The sequence below is a fragment of the Suricata suricatta genome, chromosome 15 (genome assembly GCF_006229205.1).
Source record: "Suricata suricatta isolate VVHF042 chromosome 15, meerkat_22Aug2017_6uvM2_HiC, whole genome shotgun sequence".
Classification (NCBI taxonomy): Eukaryota; Metazoa; Chordata; class Mammalia; order Carnivora; family Herpestidae; genus Suricata; species Suricata suricatta.
The window spans coordinates 24,276,743-24,291,864 of record NC_043714.1 but is presented as its reverse complement, the minus strand read 5'-3'; the positions used below and the strand labels follow the sequence as shown (position 1 = coordinate 24,291,864).

Below are 15,122 nucleotides of genomic sequence, written 5' to 3'. Positions count from 1 at the left end.
GTTCATGGAAAGGATAAATAATTTTTTCCTAATGGAAAACTTGTACATACATATTATTAAAATTCAATAGGAACCACAGATTTAATTTGATTTTAAACCTATAAAAGATGTTTTTAAGGAAGAGTATTTTATCTTTCACGTTGTTTAAAATTGCTAGAACATGGTAATAATAAAATGGCAGACTAACTTGCAGTCAATTTGCTACAGTTATTAACCTCTCTATAGACATTGAACCTTTTATACTATACTCAGGACAGATTGTTCCAGATGCTTACTTTCTATACACCATGTCTTTATTTTGATCTCCCACATTTACCTCGTTTCATTTTGAAAGTTCCAAGAGAGAGAGGGTGTACTGGATACCTTCTTGTTCCCTCCCTACACCCTCTTGGTTCATCTTTCATTCTAGCCCTGATGGTAAATTTTCTGTATGTACTTGACTAGGCTATGTGGTGTCCATATATTTGGTCAAAGATTATTCTGGGTGTTTCTTCAAGGGTATTTATGGATAAGACTAACATTTGAATTATGAAAGTAAAACATTGCCCTCCATAATGTAGCTGGGCCTCATTCGATCAGTTGAAGACCTAACTAGAACAAAAATATAATCCTCTACTGAGCAAGAGAATTCTCCAACAGACTACCTTAAGAATTAATCTGCACCACTGGCCATTTTGAGTCTCATTGCAGATTTGGAGATTTGGACTTGAGTCTCCTTGTCATGTGAGCCAATTCTTTATAATAAATCTCTTATAATCAAGAGATATATAATAAAAATAATAGATCTAAAATGTACATATATATGCTTATATATGTACATATCTGTTACTCTGAATAACATTAATACACTAGCCACTGGTTTGATAATCAGCTTCATGCAAGTTCACTCATATAGGACTTTGACACATAGACCTTGCTCCACAAAGACAACACTTTCTCCTTAGGGACTGTTTTATTTCTTTTACTCTGTGACAATAGAGACCCCAGAGACCTTTATTGTCTTGATATTTCACATAACAATAAGCCAGTTCACTATTGAATGGTCACTATTGGTGACATTGTACTAATTGAACTGTTGAAAAGGAGCTGGTAATTATTTTTGGATGCTCTAATGAAGAATGCAAATAACAGTAGATGAGACATAATCTTATACAACTTAAAGGCTTGTTATATTGGTGAATATCTTTAGGTGTCTGATGTTCTAAACCACACTGAGATATCCCCCATAAAATTAAAGGGAAGCTTTGAACTTTGTATTCCTATGAGAGTCATGGAGTTCCTGATGGACTTCATTGGACTGTAGAGGTGACACACTATATTTGGTGATTCTGCTCAAGTTCATATGTTAAGTTCTTAGAAAGCTTCCAGTTTTGAGAGGAGCCCAGAATAAGACATTGTACCTTCTATATTATGTACCTTCCATACATTGTACCTTTGAGTGGAGCCCAGAATAAGTCCTTACAAAGGTAAGGAGGTAGGTCTATACTGAAGTTCAAGCTTCTCAATAACTTATGTTGTATTACTCAGCATATCAGATGTTGCTGGAGGTATCTGTCATAGATTAGGAATGATATATGGAATCTCTGGCATAACTCAATAGAAGGTTTACAGTACAGACTGCTATGGTTCTAGAGTAAGACCATGCTGTCTAAAGAAGAGTACTACTTACCTGTAGGCATGCCATTAGACCCCAGTAGAAACTGAATACCTGATCATGGGACAATGAGCTATCCATCAAAAATGGAATAACATCACATCCTCTGAGTCATAAATTACGATGGGCACAGAAACAAGAAAGTACAAACAGGTTAAATGAACATTGCTAGACTGCCATCTCATCTACCTTTATTGTACTGGTGCTTGTCTCTCTTCAATGTAATACATACAAATTCATGGGGTAGGCAGTATATGGGATTGGAAGTATTACAGTTAAATATAAAGTACTGAAGATTACCAATAGGAGATGAGTTCTCTATGATGAACATAACCAGGAGATTAACTGGCATGATTCTTGGTGTTTCCATGGTTAGTGATAACTACAGGAAGGCAACTGTGGCAAACATGGTCTAACAAAGTAAAGAACTAAGGGTTCTGACTTCTTTGGAGATCATGGTCCAAGCAAGTAGCCTGGACCTGCTGACATGTTGGTCAAGAGTAAGAAAAATCTAGGATACATGGTGAAGAAGGGGGATTATGGACATTAATTATGACCTCATGACCAATTGCAACAATAAAGACTATACCTCATTTCACCAACCACACCCTACTAAGTCTTCTGTAGGTATTGAGGCCACCCATTGCTGTGATGTTTCTATGAGAGCTTGGACTTAATAAAGGCCATGAATGATCTTAGATCTACTAGTGGGTAACTATGTGAGAAAAGTCTAACACTCAACTTGTATTCTCTTCTAGCCCAGAGGTTCTCAAGACGTGATTCCTGGACCAGCAGCATCAGCATCACTGTCCTTTCTCACAGTATGATTCTAATGCACTCTCAAGTTTGAGAACCTGCTATCTAGTCATTGCTGTGGCTATGAGCATCAAGAAAGTATAAGCTACCAGCACTTTACCCAAGTAATTGTGCATTTATTTGGAATCCCCTCATAACAGTTCATGTACCCTGACTCATTGGAAGTCTTTATGGCAGCTTCCACCTTATCTGGGGTTCCCTAATGGTGTAAGACAAGCAGAATGATTGGGGTTAGGATGATACTTCTGAAGCTTAAGTAACATTGAACAGCTTAAGTAACAGCTTTAGGAGCATTTGGAAAAATGAAACAATTTTTGTTTGCTTTTTTGGTGGAAGTTAGAGCCTAGAATCATTTTGGGGTAGAGAAGTAGGCATCAAACACTTCCACCAGGCATTTGATACCATTTGGCATTCTACCTAAACCTTTATTCTTTTGAGAATGAAATACAGCACAGTGTCTGATCATCTACTCCACTTGAAAAGTGATAATTTTTCTAGATAACCAGGTCACTTGTTTCATGTATGACTGCTTTCTGTTAATAATTAGCATCAAATAGTTTTGCTGTAATGCTTAAGATGGAGACAGCAACTTTGCTACAAAATAATGGTCATGGCAACAAAAAATACAATAGAGAAGTATTAAAAACATTTGACACATACTGTAATAAAACTCAAGTCTAGAAAATAATAATAGAATTCTTCCTTTCCTCACTCAGTTCTCAAGTTTTACAGAAGGGACTTTCCATTCAGGGCAGCTCCTCTCCCCACAGAAAGCAATGGTGACCCAGAGGACATGTTCTTCTTGAGAAGATTCCTTAAGGATAGCACCATGGGCAGCCTGAGGGTTCACCATCTGTCCTACCCTAGAGAATGTCATTTATGATGTTAGTTAAGACGACATGTAAAGAACAAAGCTTACCTAATTAGGTGAACTGTATTTCAAGGTCTACTTTCACTAAAGAAAATGTTTCACTTTGGTTCTCCACAAAGTTATCTGACCCCCCACTTAATTTGCTTAGGTATGTGCAGAGAAAAACAAAATTTGTGGTGATGTGTGTATCCCTTTTTAAAGTACAAAAAGATTATTAACTGTTGGTTTTGGCTTGTACTTCTATTGGTCAAAATGGGTATATGCACTGATTATTTGTGACCATTCTCTTTCCCATAAATCAGTCACTTATTTTCCTATGCAGGGAGATCAGGGATCATGTTCTTTAAAGTCACTTATATTTGTTACATACCTATGGTTTCTAATGAGAGCATATGCCTAGGTTAAGGAAGGAATTTTGGAAGTATTGGGTTTAGGTTAAGGTCTGACTTTTAAGAGAAGTATAAAATTGCAAAGGTCAACCTTTTAAGAGGTTCAAATCACAGAATTGCTTAATTTTATGAATAAAAAAGCAAGAATGGAATTATAAAGTCAGAGGAAAATTCTATCTTCTTTGAGTCCATACATGAAGGTTATAGTAAATAATCTCAGTTAAAATTGAGGAAAGGAGCTTATATCATAGTATAACAAAAGCAGGTTAACATAAAGACTCATATTATATTTCCTTACATTAAAAAATGCGTATTCATCATACATATGCTTATTGACCACCTACTAGGTAAAACTATATGGGACAAAGAAGTATGGAATGTGATTTAGCCTGTGTAGTAGTCAGGGCTTTCCAGAGAAATACAATCAATATGAGACAATATGATAGATATACAGAGGTAGAGACAGAGAAGAGAGAGAGAGAGATAAAGAAGGAAAAAAGAGAGAGAGAGAAAGAGAGAGAAAGAGAGAGAGAGAGATCTATGGAAACTAAGTCCTCTGATCTGTTGGTGGCCAGCTGGAGACCCAGATGTAGCAGATTCTGAGACCAAAGGCCTCAGAACCAAGGGAGCCAATAGTAGGGTTAGTCCCAGTTTGAAGGCAGATCAATATCTCAGCTCCGGTGTGCAGGCATAGAGAACAAATCCTTCCTTTCTCTGCCTTCTTGTATTACTCAGGCTCTCAGTGGATTGGATGAGGCTCACCCACACTGGGGAGGTAAGTCTGCTCTACTCAGTCTGCTGATCCAAAGGCTAATCTCATCCAGAAACACCGTCACAGATACACCCACAAATCATGTTTAACTAAATATCAGGGCACTCATGATCCATTTAAGTTGACACATAAAATTAAACATCAAAGCCTGCAAATAGCTTATATTTTCAAATGGAAATAGGAAAATGGCAAATAATGAAATTTTGAGGATTAAGAGAGCAATACATGATCTATTAGAGGTATCAAGAAAAAATGTTCCTAATACTAGGACGCATATATTTTTCAATGCTATAAACCCTGTGCCTCTCAAAATTCTTGGGAAGGGGCAGGTCATAGCAGACATTCAATTGATGTTTATTTTGATAATGAATGAATGAGCTACAGATTTCAACTGGAAAAGGAGGTATAAAACAACCCATGCATTTGTTAAGACTTCTTCAGTATTTGAGCTGGTTAATATGTGTAATATTTTGTGTGTTCAACAAAATGCAATTTACCATTAGTACAAGTTTTAGAAATATTAGAGTAAGGAGATTGCAATCCAGTGGAAATCTTTCTTTTTCTTAACATTTTACTTCTGTGATTTCCTTAGCCCACATTTTTTTCCTGTCAACATATAAAAAAATTCTTTCTTTAAAAATCATTTAAGAAGGGCTATTACTGCTTTACTCTTACCATCTTCTATCTCAGATCACAAAGGCATGTATATATATATTTTTAAAGAGCAAATAGACATAACCTCTGGGTGAGTTCCCATAGATGTACATCTTCTCTACTTTTGATAGGTCTGAAAGTTTTAATAATACATCTTAAGAGATATGTTAGAAGAGGTCAGATGAACTGTCTAAATACTGTGCCTATATGTTAATAGCAAATGTTTAAAGTGATTATTGAGTTTACCTTTATGCTAGTTTGCAGGTCGTTATGCATTCAGCTGTGGGTTGCGACCACCATGGGCATGCAATACTCATATAGTACTGAATGTTCACTTCTGTCAATTATTTGTCACCTACGCTTGGAACAGTTTCTCATAAAACATCTGTAGAGAAAAAAATAAAACCATATCTTTGTTGATATTTTAAGATAACAAATATAAATGTAAAATTCATGCAAGAATTTTTGACAACTCACCTTTAATTAAGAAGTACACCAAATATGATAAAGAAGGGAGACCCTTTTTTTAAACTTAATGTATTAAACATTCTAGATTTATCAGTAAATACAGATCAGGATTGGAAGAAGCAACGTTTATATTTTAATTGTGGGAGCATAACATCACTAATATAGACATACTACAATTCTATTTTAAAAATTGTTTCACATTCTATAAAACTGCTGATTGACTTGCTGACTGGTAAGAAAAGGATGCATGGTCTCAAAAATAAGGACTTGTTTCTCTAACATACATTTTATCTCCTTATAAACCAGGGAGGTGTTCTGAATAGCATGTGTATCTGCCTGAAGATGTATTTATTTTGCCACCTACATAGGACTAAGTAATTTTTTTAGTAATATATGTTCAAAGTTCTAGAATTTAATTTTCTACATGCTGGAAGAGTGCTGGTTTCAGAAGGTCCTTAAGCTTAATATCTTTGACACATTCAAGCAATTTTGTTTATAACTTTAAGCTTCAGGTCTTATTGATTGATAGGCTCCCATAGATCAAAGATGCATGATTTCCAGGCATGAGAACATATGAAATTTCTCTTCTTTTTTTTCTTCTACCTTGTCAATTTGGGGGGCAAACCTCTTAACATTTGGCTGCTTCCCAGTAAAAAATTAAAAAGTGACAGAATCTGGGGCAGGTGGCTATATGATCATTGTGAGGAACTGAAAAGAGTCTGAGGTTTTACTCTACTTGCAAACTAATTAGCAAACCTGCTGCAGATCCATGCACGCTGGCGGGACACTGGTGACTCCTCTGTCAGAGATGATTTTATTATTAGCACCAATAGCAGTACCAGAGTCACAGTCTGTGTCAGGTGTCTGAGCCCAATTTCCTGAGAGGTAAAGTAGAGTCAGGCAGCACCAGGGCAGTCACACTCAGTGGGTTGTGTTACAGGAGAGGGAGGAACCTGAGCTCGCGGGGCCTGAATCTCTTTTGATGAGCAGGAAACCAGCCTAATGTTTGCCCTCGAGGGAGACATGATCTGTTCTAGAATGGACAGTCAGCAGAACTGCGCTTCGCTCCTGAGACAGACGCAATCTCTTTCAGGTTTGCTATACAAGCATTCTTGAGAAGATAGTCCAGAGCAAAGGCAGTCCATGCCTCTGGCTCACAAGATGTGCAGAAATGCAAGAGACCCATTGTAAGTTGTCTCTTCACAAATGCAGAAAGAAAAACATGAAGATCAATTTTTTTTTTTTTTAGAATAGTAGTCAGTTGTGTGCCATACACCAGACCACGGGCTAGAACAGAAGGTAAGAAAGCCCAAGTAGGAGAAGAAGGACTTTGGACGGGAGCTGGAAATAGAAGAGTTGATTATGTTTACTGCTTGAGAAAAGGAACCAATAGAGAGAGGGAGACAGAGAGGTGAGGAAAAGCCCGCAGGAGGATCTGAGCAAATACTATAGTCGTGTAGACAATACTGCTTTCTCCCTTGTTTGAGGCCTCCTCACACAGAGGGTGCCCATATCTCCACTGGGCTTCGATAAGCTCTCACCTGAAATTCCTTAACTCCTGGACTTCCGTTGTTGTTACAAGGCCAGTCAACTCTAACCTGTTCTTTTTCTCTCTGGCCTTAGGCTTTTCTCCAAAGATATAAGGTCAATTTAATTCAATTTAACTGATTTGACCTGTTGGTGTCTATTGATTGCTCTGCCACTGATTAAGCATCCTACCTGCTCTACTTCCTAATCATCCACAGTTTCTTCTTCCCCTGGAGTTGGAAAGAATGACTCTGTGGTTGCTCAGGTCTCCAGGTCATTTGGGAGATCCCTCCTTTGATGGATCTATGGATGGAGTCATAGTTGCTAGATTGCCTTTATGAAGGGACTCCTGTTTCACTATTTTCCAGGCATGAAATTTGCAGACAAAGGCATCATGTGTATGGTAAGAAGTCAGCACTGATTTCCATTTCTTACTTATTTGTTATTGAACAAAAAACATTTTGTGAAAGGCACTAAATGACAGTCACAATTTTATCTTGGTGGGGGCAGATCTAAACATCTTGGTGAAACATAACATCATATTTGTGCTTTTAATTTAGATGAGGATTTTTTTCTGCCTGAGACAATACACATTTATTGAAATTCAGTGGCATTGCCTTTTTCTCCCACATTTGTGGAGGGGAAATGCACATTTCATCTCCAACAACAAGAAGAATGGGGAAATTCCTTCCTGGCTGCACAAGGGACAGCCATTTGGACTCTGTGTTAATCAATCCCTGCTCTCACACTTACTGTGACTGGAGCATGTCACCGAACTGAAATTTATTTTTAATTATTTTTGTGAGAGAGAGAGAGAGAGAGAGAGAGAGGCAGAGGGAGAGGGAGAGAGAGAACCTTAAGTAGGCTCCATGCTCAGCAGAGAGCCCAACGAGGGGCTCAATTGCAACATGAGACAAAACCAAGAGTCAAATGCTTAAAGTGATTGAGTCACCCAGGCTCCCCAAACTACAATTTTTAAACTACACCTCAGATGAAGTGACAAATGCCTATCCTGTAGTTACTAATATATTCAGAACACTGAGTCCATTGTTTGTGTGCTAAAGAAAAAAAAATAATTCATTTTGTTAATATTAATTGTTAGAGAGCTGCTGAAATTGGAGCATTTCAGGAGGGGGAAGATTTCCCATGATCTCCATCATCTACCCCAAACATGCATTCCTACTTGGTTTGCTCAGAGGGCAAAATAAAAATTCACACTGCCTTCCCCAATTAGATTGAAACCCACTTCCTTTATTCATTCATTTGTTCACTGAGGAGACACTTCTATCTTGGCATGTTACAGGCTAGCTGAGCACACGGGAGGTTGCCTGCTTTCAGAGGTCAGGAAGCTTTCAGAACACAGGGTTAATCTTGAAGACTCAGCTCAAAAGTTTCCAACTCCTTAGTGGGTATTTTTCAGAATCTTCGCCCCAAGCTTCCAGTTCAATATTTCTTCTCATTTTTACTTCTACACTTTGTTCTTGCACTGTCCCACTGGTTATGTTAATTATTTAGATGCCTGTGTATCCACTTACATAATGAGCCCCCTCAGACCATGTCCTTGACCTCTGGCCCTGGGAAGGTGCTCAATATTTGTGTGAATGAACTCATAAATAAATAGCAATCTGAATAAATTGATTAATGACAATAAAGAAGTCCAGAATGGAAATGAAACCATAGCCAAGTTTTATCACACAGGGAACCCGACTTCTTTACCTGCACAGGGACAGCATGAAGGCAGCCATGAGTGCTCTTGGTTTATCCGGGACAACTATGTCACAGGGGACAGAGAACAGAAAAATGGTCCTTGCAAAGGATTGGGCTCCTTTAGGGTCTTTTCTTTCTCCTGGGATTCACTTTCCCACTCAGTCCCCTACCACTTTTCACCCAGCATTATCTTGTTGAAGGGAGTGTGACTGAAGAGCAGTCTGGCTCAGTCCTAGTGAGTGATCTGGTGGCCGTAGTAGAGGCCAACAGGGCTGCAATGTTGGACACAATGTTGGACACAGTGTTGGGTGGGGAGTAAAAGAATCCTAGCCTGTTAAAGCAACCCTGTACCAGAGGACGTGGTCAGTGAAAAGGGAATCAGATCCCTCAAAACTCCAGGTTCAACATAATCTCTGAATTACTATAACAACCCATTAGGATGAAAGCAGCAGGTAGCGATGTCAAGAAAGACAAAGGAGCAGGTCTCCGACATTGTGGAGAGTTGATTAATAGTAATAAAGTTCCCTTTTATGGAGCATCTCCTGTGCTCCAAGGTTAGGAGTTTTGCACGTTTTATCAATTTTCATCTTAAAGTTAAAGTCTATGACGTAGGTGTCCTTGTACCCATTTTGTAAGTGGAAATCAGGATCTCTGAGGAGTTAAACAGCCTTCCTCTGCTCCCAGAGATTATAAGCCTCAGAGACTAGGTTCAAACTGGTGTCATTTTGACTCCAAGTTCTTGCTCTACAAAAACTTTTAACACTGTCTTTCTAGGTGGGGGCGTAAGTAAGGTGGGGGCTGCAAGTAAGGATTAACTCCATGGTTTGAGTCATTATATCTAATAAATGGTGATAGTTTCAGAGCTCTGGTAGAACAGCTAAGGATATTTTGAGTAAAGATGATTTGAATTTGTACATATTTTAATATAGTTCTCCAGTATATGATCAGTGGACCTTTGGGAATGAGCTACGGTTTAGTTCATTAATCTTATAATGGGTATATTTGTATTAGATTCCTCATAAGCTTGTTGTGAGGATGAACTCAGTATCATTATTATTATTAATTTATTATTTCTCATTATAAGTAGTCGGTTAAAAAACAATACCATGTTTACTTCTGGTAATGAATATGCTTTTGTTTTCAGCTGTTTGAGTAAACGTTCTGCATTTGACGGGCAATGATTTCCTTCTATCCTTAAAGAAAAATAGTATGGTAATGATAATAGTGTGTTATTCTTAATTGAGTCCTATAAGTCAAACTCAGTGTAAACATTTTAATTTCATTATTTCATTTACTTACTTATAAGATTACATATATATATCAATTAATGCTGGAGATAGATTTAAAAAATACTTTTTGTGGGATGCCTGGGTGACTTGGTCAGTTAAGCCTCTGATTCTTGGTTTCATCTCAGGTCATGATCTTCCAGTTCATGGCTTTGAACCACTTCTTGGACTATTCACTGCTTGAGATTCTCTCTCTCTTCTCTCTCTGCCCCTCCCCTGCTCATCTTCTCCCTTTCAAAATAAATAAACTTAAAAAAATTGAAAAATAAAAAATAAATACTTTTTATCACTAAATGTATTTCATGGATGAGTTTCAGAAAATGAAAATTAGAAAAAATTCTAGATACTGTGTGTCAGTGTGTATTTGATCCGTTTTTCAATGGAGTCTTATTACCCACTCTCTCTCACCCACATGATTAAAAATTGTTCTTCTATAGGTACTGATTCAAATCTTTTTTGGAAAGGAGCAATGTTCATTTAATGGACTAAAATGAAATAATTGCACAATGAATGTTTTCCCTTCATGCAAATTTGTAGCTTGTTTAAAGGGCTTGGCCAACAATAGTGACAAGATCTTTCTTCCATATTTATGCCAGACATAAGTCATTAACAAATTCCCAGTGGAAAGTATATAACACATATTTAATTATGATGGGATTCTAAAGCCAATCCAGGGATGAAAAGGTTCTGTTCTTTTTCCAAAGTTCAAACAAAAATCCTTGCTGTTTTGAAACAAGGAAGCATGTGCAATACTTTGAGGTTGTGGTCTCAATATGAAGCAGGTGGTTCATGGCTTCTTGTTGTCATTTTGTATGTATCATTTATGCTAATCTTAGAATACTTCATTTTTTTCTTTTTAACCAAGTATAGGGTCCAATTTAAGATTTAGAACTTGACAATGATGCACAAAAGGAAGGGGTTGGTATTATTCGGTATCAGTTCTACCTAGAAGACAGGATCTAGACAGGAAAGAATTGGATAAAAGACTTTTGATACTTCTTTAAGATTTTTGCTAAAATAAGTAGTTATCGTGTCAATATTTTCTGGGTTTTACTTTCATTAAAAGAGTCAATTGTGATTTCTATCTTTTTCAGTAGTTTCACAGCACATAAAATAATGTGTCTAGATTTTAAAAATAATTTTATGTCAGTTGTCTAATTGTCTGATCAATTCACTCTGGTGGGGAGAAAGCCTTGGCTATGCATTACCTTAAACTCAAAATGATGGTCCCATTAGATCTTCAGGTCTATTTCTTCAATTTCAGTGATATGTTAAAGATGATCTTGAAGGTTTCCTTGATTCTTTAAGCATTAGTTGTTGACTAGAATCAGAGTTTTAAAACTTAAAATATTTAAAAATCATCCATTTCATAAGCACCAGAAGGTAACTTCTTAACCATGATTACTGTGCTAAAAGGGACAGCAAGTCTCTACATTAGGTCTCAATGTTTAATCAGGTAAGTCTTCCCGGCACAGAAGTACCTGGATTTTGTTTCTGTGTCCCACACATGAAAGTCACATCCAAGGGTTATGTCATGAGGCTTCAGAGAAGGTTCCTCACAGAATTGTGTTTAGGTTATGCACAAAAATATCTCCAGTTAGCTTTTCTCTGTGTGTGTGTGTGTGTGTGTGTGTGTGTGTGTGTGTGTGTGTGGTGAAAAAAATTTATATTTAGATTTAGCCAGTTGGACTCAGCTTAGATGATCCCAATTTTGTTGGCAATATCCAAAGCATTGTAGTCAGGAGCCAGTCGAACATATTCCTTCCTCTCTCCATCACAGGCTTGATCAGGGTGTTGACCTTGACCACGTCAATGTCATAGAGCTTCTTCATAGCCTGTTTGATCTGGAGCTTGTTGGCTTTGACATCTACAGTCAACACAAGTGTGTTGTTGTTTTCTATTTTCTTCATGGCTGATTCAGTAGCCAGGGGGAACTTGACGATGCCATACTGGTCAAGCTTACTTCCTTTGGGGGTGCTCTTTCCAGGATACAGTATTTGGGCTGCCTTCAGAGATGCAATGTCTTGGGCTTCAGGAAGGTAGGTGACACAAGGATCTGTTTTTCTGACTGCAAATGCCTTTCTGCACTGCTTTTTGCCCTTCAAAGTCTCTGCGTTGGCTTTGGTTTTGGCAGGGCCTGAGGCTTCCTTCTTCACCTTTGGCACCATCTTCATGAAAGGGCTCTAGTTAGCATTTATGAAAATGAGGATTGGGTTATGATTTTGAGAAGTTAAGAAGTAAAAGGAGAAAGGTGGCACTTACCATAGAAATAATAGTATTTTTGCATTGTTGTTATTTGTCTGCAAGACTCTATAAAGTCCCTTCACTATATATTTCTTTGAAATGTCTTTCTTATTTGCATTTCTATAGTTCTACTTATTTTTCTGAATTAGGATCATCCACACCTTTTAACAAACTTATTCACGGCCACTTTTACAGAAACCACCTCCTTAGTGTAGAGAGATATTGGGGCACTGATTTGGGAGTAGGATAGGGATTGGACAATGAGAGAAAGATACTGGAAAGGTAGATGCTAAGAAAGAGACATGGGAATGTGAAATACAAGGTTACTAATGTAAATACTTCTTAAGGAAGTTCCTTTAAATTGAAAAAATAAAATAATTATTATGGAAATCCTTTTTTTCCAGGTATCTTGGAGTTAAACATTAAAAATATATTTTGTTTTTTAATGAGGGCAATCTGTGACTCAGAAACCTAAATGAGAATTTTCCTTTTGAAATCTCTTTAAAAATTCAATTTGTGCTGGGAGCTTTTAGTTTACTCAATGATCTCATATTCTTTAACTTAAATATGATTTCAAGGAATATTTCCCCAACTGCTTCTGGGTCATCTTCTTTCTTTGAAGTGTGTGATACAAAAAGTATAATTTGTAACATAAGTTTCTATGGAATGGAGACAGAGATAAATGACCTTACAAAAAAGGAAAGAAAAATGTAGGAACCCTTTAGGAATGAGGAAGCACTCCTTGAATATGACATTTGTGGGAAAATGGTCCTAGTCAATTACTTGTATATGAACAAAGGGATTTTGTTTGGTTGGTTTTGGATAGTAAATAAAAAAAAAATTAAAACTACAACCTAGTCTCCTAAAGCGCTGGATGTAGCATTCATCTATCATGTGTAGGTCTTAAAATATTCCCATTCATAAAGTTCTTGTAGAACTTTAAAGATCTTATAGAAGATCCCTTTTTTCAAAAAAGATGTGCTTTTTCACAAATAACATTTAAGAATCCTTGCCAACCTTTGGATGTGGTACAGCTATTAGAAACAAAAAACAATGTATTAAAGCTACTGATCAAGAGTAAATCTCCCTTCTGCAGACTGGACACATTGAAGTGTAAGAAGAAATGGGCAGGACCATAAATACCTTAGAAGCCGGGGTCCACAGAATGTACACTTCTAGTTGTGCTGTTCCTCCATTAACAGCCCTACCATATGTCTCAGGTTTAGCTGATTTTATTTTCAGAAGATAAAAGGCGCCAAATCATCCACCACACTGGCACCTTTAATGAGCTGGGGTTATTTTGCCTCTTAGCTTACATGTGAAAATCAATAGAAAAGCTCACCCTTTCGCTTTCAGTCAAGTCTGGACACACTGGGACTAAGGATGCAAAGTTTATTTGTGGTCCTATCATATACAATAAAGATCCTGTAATGGTTATTTTTCTGTCACCTTTGTTTGACCTGAAAAATTTTAATAGGATCTAAAATATCTCATGCTTGACCTATTACTGTCAAATAGCAATCAAGATGCTATGTTTAAAACTGACTTTAAAGCAGTATAACATCACATTTGCTAAGCAATATGGAATGAAATGCAGACGTCTCAGTGGTTTCTAGTAAAATCATTGTTAGGGTGTGTAAATACAAGCTGAAAAAATAGAGAGTAAGTGTAACACTCAAGAGGAAGCTTGATTCTTTACTTTTCATGCAAAGTAACTCAAATCTTTGAAAATTAGTCACCTTTAGACATGTGTTCTTAAAAAACATGTATCTATAATATTAGTTTGAAGTTATATATTCAAAAATAAGATAAAATAAAATCGGCGTGCTTGGTGGCTCAGTTTGTTAAGCGTCTGACATTGGCTCAGGTCATGATCTCATGGTTCCTGAGTTTGAGCTCCGCCTCGGGCTCTGTGTGGAGAGCTCAGAGCCTGGAGCCTGGGCTTTGGATTCTGTCTGCCTCTCTCTGCTCCTCCCACCTCTTGCACTCTCTCTCTCAAAAATAAATAAACATTAAAAAAATTAAAATAAAACAAAATACAATAAAAGAATATGTTCACTAATTTAACATGTTCAGAGCAAATTCTGAACTATTCTATGCTACCAAGTGGTTATCTGTAACATTTATAAAATGCCAATCTGAGGGAGATATTTGATAGCAATAAATGATCTAAGCAAAAGCAAATATCAATATATTAAAAAATGAATTTGGTGAATTCATATCATGCCATATTTGGTAGGAAGACAGAACGTACAAATTTTAAATGCTTAAATCTAGTATATTTTATCATTCAGACATTGTCGAAGTGACATATAGTGCACAGACCCTTGATTTTCAGATGCACGTCAGCTTTTTTTCCTTGAATTTTACTGAGGTTATATAATGTTTGACATTTTGATTGTTCATGTGGAAGGCTATGGTTAGCTATCGGTTAGTAGAAATAGTGGACCATGACTGTATACAGTAAGTGTTGAATCTGCTTATAACCACATGTAAAAGTGCACCCTGCTAGGAATTCTACTATTCATGCTGAGGTTTAAACACTGGAATTGGGTTCCCAGTGGATTTTCACTTTCACAAGTACTTAATGCAGCTTTAGGTGTCTCAGGGGCAAACTGAACTGGCCACTGAATGTCCTTTTTAAGGGGAGTTAACAATGGCTTAGTTCTACGTCTCTTGAAATACAGGATTCATGTTTTTCTCTCTTAAAATTTAGTGTTCCTAGAGGCAGTCG

General features: G+C 37.0%; 1 pseudogene; it reads right to left on the bottom strand.

Moving 5' to 3' along the window:
* Window positions 1–11,839: 11,839 nt before the first annotated feature.
* On the bottom strand, window positions 11,840–12,312 carry LOC115279239 (annotated as a pseudogene).
* Between the last annotated feature and the right edge of the window lie 2,810 nt (window positions 12,313–15,122).